Source organism: Emydura macquarii, unplaced genomic scaffold (assembly GCF_026122565.2).
Source record: "Emydura macquarii macquarii isolate MOO-44397 ecotype Brisbane River unplaced genomic scaffold, CSIRO-AGI_Emac_v2 contig_2994, whole genome shotgun sequence".
Lineage (NCBI taxonomy): Eukaryota > Metazoa > Chordata > Testudines > Chelidae > Emydura > Emydura macquarii.
In genome coordinates, this window is record NW_027133131.1 from 4,309,380 (window position 1) to 4,316,051 (window position 6,672).

Genomic DNA, 6,672 nt, shown 5'->3' on the forward strand with positions numbered 1-6,672 from the left:
GAGGGTTTTCTTCTCAGGGGGTTTTGTTCAGGTTTGTTTTCTTTTTCAACAGCTTCAAATCCAAAAAGGACCATTGCCCACCTTTTGCACAGGGCAACCTGAGAGTGCAACTAACAAGAGAGCAAAGTGAAACCGACTGGCCGGCTCATTGTCCAAGCTGCCCGAAACGCCAGGAAGAAAAGACAGGGCAAATGGTGACAATTGAACCCTTTGCACATTCCTGAGCCAGACCCACAGCCAGTTGAAATCAGCCTAGCCCCATACCCTGTACAGCGTCTCTTGCTCTGACTGCTTCATTTGACTGCCTAAGTGCGAGCCGCTCTCTTAATTTATTGCCAAGCCCACGCATCCCAAATCACGGCAGGCCTCAAATAAACCTTGAAATTTGCTTTAAAATCCTGGTGGTTTTTTTAACTGGAGTCCTTATTCTTTGTGAGCCAGCAGGGTGCACCGGGGTTGTGTTTAAGCCACAACCACAAAGGTTGGAAACTTTTTTTTTTTTTTTTTTAAATCAAAGCTGAAATTCCCAGATCACCCCAGGAGCTGGGGCTTAAAGGAAAACCCCAAGTTGCGTGAGACTCGTGAGGGATTCACGAGAGTTGGCAACAAATGACCACACCTCAGATTCTCCTCTCCATACAAGTCAGGAGAGCAACGGGAGGTACAGCAGGACTGAAAGGAGATTCAGGCCTTGTGTTTAGAAGAACAGGGGACAGGGCAAAGCAGGAACTGCAGGCGAAGGCCTGTGAAGGGATGTTGGATGCGGTGGGTTCTGAGTTATTACAGAGAATTCTTTCTTGAGTGTCTGGCTGGTGAGTCTTGCCCACATGCTCAGGGTTTAGCTGATCGCCATATTTGGGGTGGGGAAGGAATTTTCCCCCAGGGCAGATTGGCAGAGGCCCTGGGAGTTTTTCGCCTTCCTCTGCAGCATGGGGCACGGCTCACTGGCTGGTGGATTCTCTGTACCTTGAAATCTTTAACCCATGATTTGAGGACGTCAGTAACTCAGTCTAGGTTAGGGGTTTATTACAGGAGTGGATGGGTGAGGTTCTGCAGCCTGCATTATGCAGGAGGTCCCACTAAATGATCATGTTGGTCCCTCCTGACCTTAGATTCCATGAATAAAGAACTCTCTGCCGCAGTGGGGCAGGAGATCAGAACAGCCAGCGGCTCTGCCGAAGATCAGGCCTTAAAAACGATGGGTTTTGCAGCCGTTACCACGCAAACCGGCCCCCTCGCTGCCGTTCAGTGAAGGGGGCTCCAACACTTGGGATTCCTGGCCTCGCTTTACTCCGTCTCCACTGCAGTTGTTTTGCTCGCTGGGCCCGCAGGGCAGCAGCAAACCAACCTCTTATCTCTGCAAGGCCTCTGCGCGGCGCTCCCAGCGCCACGCCTCCGACAACAAAGCGCTGTTCTTTCCAAAACCTCCCATAGCCAGTGCATTCCCAGCCCTCTGCCCGGGCCTGTCCGGGCGGGGCTGCCCCGCCTGCAACTCAGCTACCTGGAGCCCCGCCAGGAACCGCAAGCCCACAAGCGTTTAAAAAGCTCAGCAGAAAGAGCAGTTCCCAAGGCTTTCATCAGCGCAAGCAGGCTGGGGAGGAGGAGGAGGAGCCAGCAGCTGTATTGCTCTCCGCTCCAGATCCCCCCACAGCAGGGCAGGGAGATGCAGGGGTGGGGGGGGAGACAGAACGGGACCCTCCCCTGTCTGCAGCTGGCTTTTAAAGTGCACCTTCGGAAAGGGCATTGAGCCAAAGGCTGGTCAGTGAGAATAAGGCCTTCGAGAGGGGGGGGCGAAAGCGTTTTGGCTTTTTAGCAATATCCCAAACCCAGCCAAAGTGCTGCTGTAAGCTGAGCGGGTGGCAGGGAGGGAACTCAGGTCTGGCCCTTCTGCACAGCTAACACACCCTTTCATCTCCAGCACGCCAGGTGGTTTCCAAAGCCTTGTTCATTAAGGCCCACGAGCCCTCTGGACGGCAGGTAGATACGGCAGGACGGCCCAGCGGCTCTGACCCGGGAGCCACAACTCCTAAGCTCTGTTCCCAGCCCTGCTGGTCGAGTCGATACCCCGCTCTGTGCCTCAGTTTCCTCATCAGTAAAACAATACTGGCCAAGCTGCGCACAGTGTAAAGCGCTAGGGGAGGGCCAAGGGCTACTCACACCTGGGGAAACTGAGGCAGGGAGACAGTGAAGGGACCCTGTCAAAGGTCAGGGCCAGAACTAAAGAACCTGGGCATCTGGCCTCCTAAATCCCCCTGCTCCAGCCACTCAACTCAGTGAGGACACATGCAACAGGCAGGGGCAGCGTGTGCTTCTCTCAATATTCCCCAGCTCCAGCAAGGAGCTTTCCCTGCTCTCCAGGAGAGCCAAAACGTGGGGGGGGGGGGCAGTGTCTGACCAACCATGGGAAAATAGCTGTCTAGCTCCAATCTCCCAGCATGAATTGGAAGCAAACACACACACACACACACACACACACACACACACACACACACACCCCTCTGCCTCCACCTAGCTGCAGGATTTAATTGGAGGGCACCAGGCTATTTAACCAACCCTCCAATTAAAATAAATTATAAGCTTCGGCACAATGTGGGTGCTTGGAACAGGGACAGAACATTCAGTTCTAGATTTCCCAGAGCGGGAGGATCTTCTCTGCTAGCCAGAAAACAGCCGCCTGGCCCCTGGTGCAGAGGAAGGGTCCCCAGCAATTCAGTCTCCCTGTTCCAATCCCTTCACTGCCACCCTGGCCTCATGGTCAGTCCCCCATTTAAACCAAGAGGAGGATCCCACTCCGGTTTGAAGGGAGGAGATTGCGTCATCCAGTGACTACTGCAGATGTCTGCAGTCCCGGAGAACCCAGGGCTGCTAACAAGCCCTGCTCCGTGCCTCAGTTTCCCCATCTGTACAATAGAGAGGGTGGGGGCATAGTGACCCTGACCAACCAGGTGTCGGGAGGATTAAGGCGTGAGTTCAAAAGTGGCTGCTGATTTGTAGAGAGCCTTTCAGAGGCCAGATTTTCAGGTCATGCCAAGCACCCACGAGCCGCTCTGAAGTCGGGGGGGGGCGGGTGTCCAAAAATCAGGCACCCTAAAAGTGGCATCCCTCAAAACCAGTCACCAGGAAGAAGCCATGTTTGGTGGCTGCCTTCGCAGCCTGATAGACTACAGAAAGTGCTGTCGGTGCTGGCCGGGCGGATCGGTGGAGGGAGGGTCTTTGAGGCTAGGGGCTTCCTTCTGGATTTCAAGGGCTGGCTTGACACAAGCACTTTGCTCCCGGGGAGCCAAGAACTGCAGGGTCCGGCGGGGCTCACTGGTCGAGCTCTTCCCCTGCGGGTTTTTCCGTGGGGTTGCCCTGACTCCAGAACAACGTCAGCTAGCCTGGTGTGGAAGGGCCCTGGCCTGAGGTGAGACACGCAGGCTGCTGGGAAGGGATAGCCGTGCTGCGGAGATGGGGTGAAGCTGCGAACGGGGCTCCAGTCTCCCCTCTGCCATAGCCCCAGGGAGAGCGTGAAAGCCAGTGTGAGGCAAGTATATGGGGGAAGTCTCATCACCCCCCACCTGCAGCAGCATCCACTGCAAGGAACTAGACCTGCAAGCTCCAGGGCAGATCATTCCCCAGCCATGCCCAGCCGAGGGCGAGTCTGTCTGCAGCGCCAGGCAGGTAGTGGCAAGCAATGCCAGGGCAGGAGCGGGGAAGGGGGAGCCTGCGAGCGTGACTAGGGTCAGCCAGATGCAGCCCTTCCCTGCACAGGACCTCCCCAGGCTGTTCCCCCACAGCAGGCCGAGCCGTGAGCCCTGGCAGACATGCCCCGGCACGGTCCCAGTCTCACACAGCCTGGGCGACCGCTTTACGGCTTGCAGGATCGGCCCCTGGGTGGGAGACAACCAGGGGGAACTGAGTCATAACAGTGGGGTGAGGGAGCCAGTGCGGAGCTCCCCAGGGGGTGGCGTGCGGCCAATGAGCTGGAGAAATGGCCTCATGGCACTTACGTGCCTACCCCGCAGTCCCCGTGCACGCAAACACACACACCATTTCAGGGGGATACGTGGGCAGGGCAGGGCCTCTGGCCCCCTGGGTTCTATTCCTGCCTCTGCTGCTGACTCACCCTCTGCCCTGAGTGAGTCACTTAACCCTCCCGCTCCTGGGGAACAAGGGGAACGAACGACTTACGCACATCTCATCCCCATGGCTGAAAATACACTGCAAGGAGCAATTTTGCCTGGGATGAGCTAACAGGGCTTTTCCAGCCCTGCTCTCTGAGTCACAGGGGTGCTGTGTGCGACTTAATTAGCACTTGCAAAGGGCTTTGAGGCCCTGAGGGGAATGCCTTTGGTGACGTGCGAAGTAATAGAATGAAAGACCTGCAGCCCTCCACCCCAGAGAGGCACCACAATAACTTCAGATGGTAGAGTTATGACTCTTCCTCTCCTGAATCACTCCATTCCTCAGGAGGTATCTAGTCCAACCCCCTGCTCAAAGCAGGATCGACCACAACTAAATCATCCCAGCCAGGGCTGTGTCAAGCCAGGCCTGAAAAACCTCTAAGGATGGAGATTCCACCACCTCCCTGTCACCCATTCCAGTGCTTCACCACCCTCCTGGTGAAAAAGTTTTTCCTAATATCCAACCTAGACCTCCCCAACTGCAACTCGAGACCATTGCTCCTTGTTCTGTCATCTGCCACCCCTGAGAACAGCCTAGCCCCATCCTCCCTGGAACCCCCTTTCAGGTAGTTAAAGGCTGCTATCAAATCCCCCCTCATTCTTCTCTTCTACAGACTAAATAAGTCCAGTTCCCTCAGCCTTGCCTCATAAGTCTTGTGCTCCAGCCCCCTCGTCATTTTTGTTGTCCTCCGCTGGACTCTCTCCAATTTGTCCACATCCTTCCTGTAATGGGGGGCCCAAAACTGGACCCAATACTCCAGATGTGGCCTCCCCAGTGCCGAATAGAGGGGAACAATCACTTCCCGCGATCTGCTGGCAATGCTCCTGCTAATGCAGCCCAATATACTGTTAGCCTTCTTGGCAGTAAGGGCACAATGTTGACTCGCATCTAGATTCTTGTCCAGTTTCTTATATAGGCGCCTATCACCCTATACCCCAGCCTGATTTTTCACTTTGTACCTCGTCACCTTAGGTCCTACGCTGAAAAGATTTGTCAGCATATCAGCAAAAACACCCCTAGCAGGCCTTGGCGGTACCAGCAAAAACCGTACAGTCGGCGCAGCAATGCCAGAAAACAATGCCAGGACTCTTTCTCCGGTATCAGCTGCCTTTCAGGAGAGTTTGCTGGTACAGCTACATTGGCACACCCTGTCTAATGGAGACGAGACCCACCCATTGCCCAAATAGCTGAGCACCTTCCAGCCCCACTGGGGGAAGTGCTATTATCGCCATTGTACAGAGGGGGAAACTGAGGCACAGAGTAACTAAGCAACTTGCCCAAGATCACACAGGAAGCCTGTAGCAGAGCAGGGAATTGAACCCAAGTGTCCTGAGTGTCAAGTCAATGGCCAAGAGTGCAGCCCATTCAGCCTCTGCTGAAATGATGCATGGAAATGCAGTGACTTTGTGCACCATGCACGGATTGATTTTAAGATCACACAATGGTTAAAAATCAGCTGAAGGAAGAGATGCTAAATCTGATTTTCAGAAGCACTGAACACTCACAAGTGCAGGGAAAGTTCATTGGAATAGAGGGCCCTTGATTCACAGAATCATAGATTAGTGCAGGAAGGGACCTCAGGAGGTATCTAGTCCAACCCCCTGCTCAAAGCAGGACCAACCCCAACTAAATCATCCCAGCCAAGGCTTTGTCAAGCCAGGCCTTAAAAATCTCCAAGGATGGAGATCCCACCACCTCCCTAAGTAACCCATTCCAGTGCTTCTCCACCCTCCTGTGGAAAGAGTTTTTCCTAATATCCAGCCTAGACCTCCCCCACTGCAACTTGAGCCCATTGCTCCTAGTTCTGTCATCTGCCACCACTGAGAACAGCCTAGCTCCAGCCTCCCTGGAACCCCCCTTCAGGTAGTTAAAGCTGCTATCAAATCCCCCCTCACTCTTCTCTTCTGCAGACTAAAAGTAGAGTTTCCTCTGGAAACTAGAGGTGCCCAATAAAACCACCATCCATCTATCACAGCATTATCACCATCTTACAGAGGTTTGCAGAGGACATGCCTCTGCTCAGACTGAAAGTCAGGGGCAGAGCTGGGGATACAACCTGGGGGGGACCTGATTCCTTCTCTAACCACTAAGCCCTACTCCCCCGCCCCCCAGAGCTGGGGATAGGACACCTGGGCTCTGAATCTTACTCTCCCCTATTCTAATCACTGGGAGCAGAACTCAAGAGTCCCAATTCGCACTTCCCTGCTCTTAACAGCTAGACCGCACTCCACTCCCAGAGACAGAAAGAGAACCCAGGCGTCCTGCTGCCAGGTGTTGCTGGCTTTAAAAATAGTTGGAAAAAAATTTTAAAAAGACGACCTCGGTCCTGGCCGATGCGACTGGCCATAAAAATTTTCCAGGCCCAGCTCACCGGCAGGTCTGGTAGCTGGTGTCTACATCATCTTTCTCTGGCGCACGGATACCCAGCGGTGTGTCAGCGAGGAACCCGCCAGCCATGGAAATTCAATGCCAGGTCTAGAGCCAGGCTGGAAAACACCAGCTTCATTT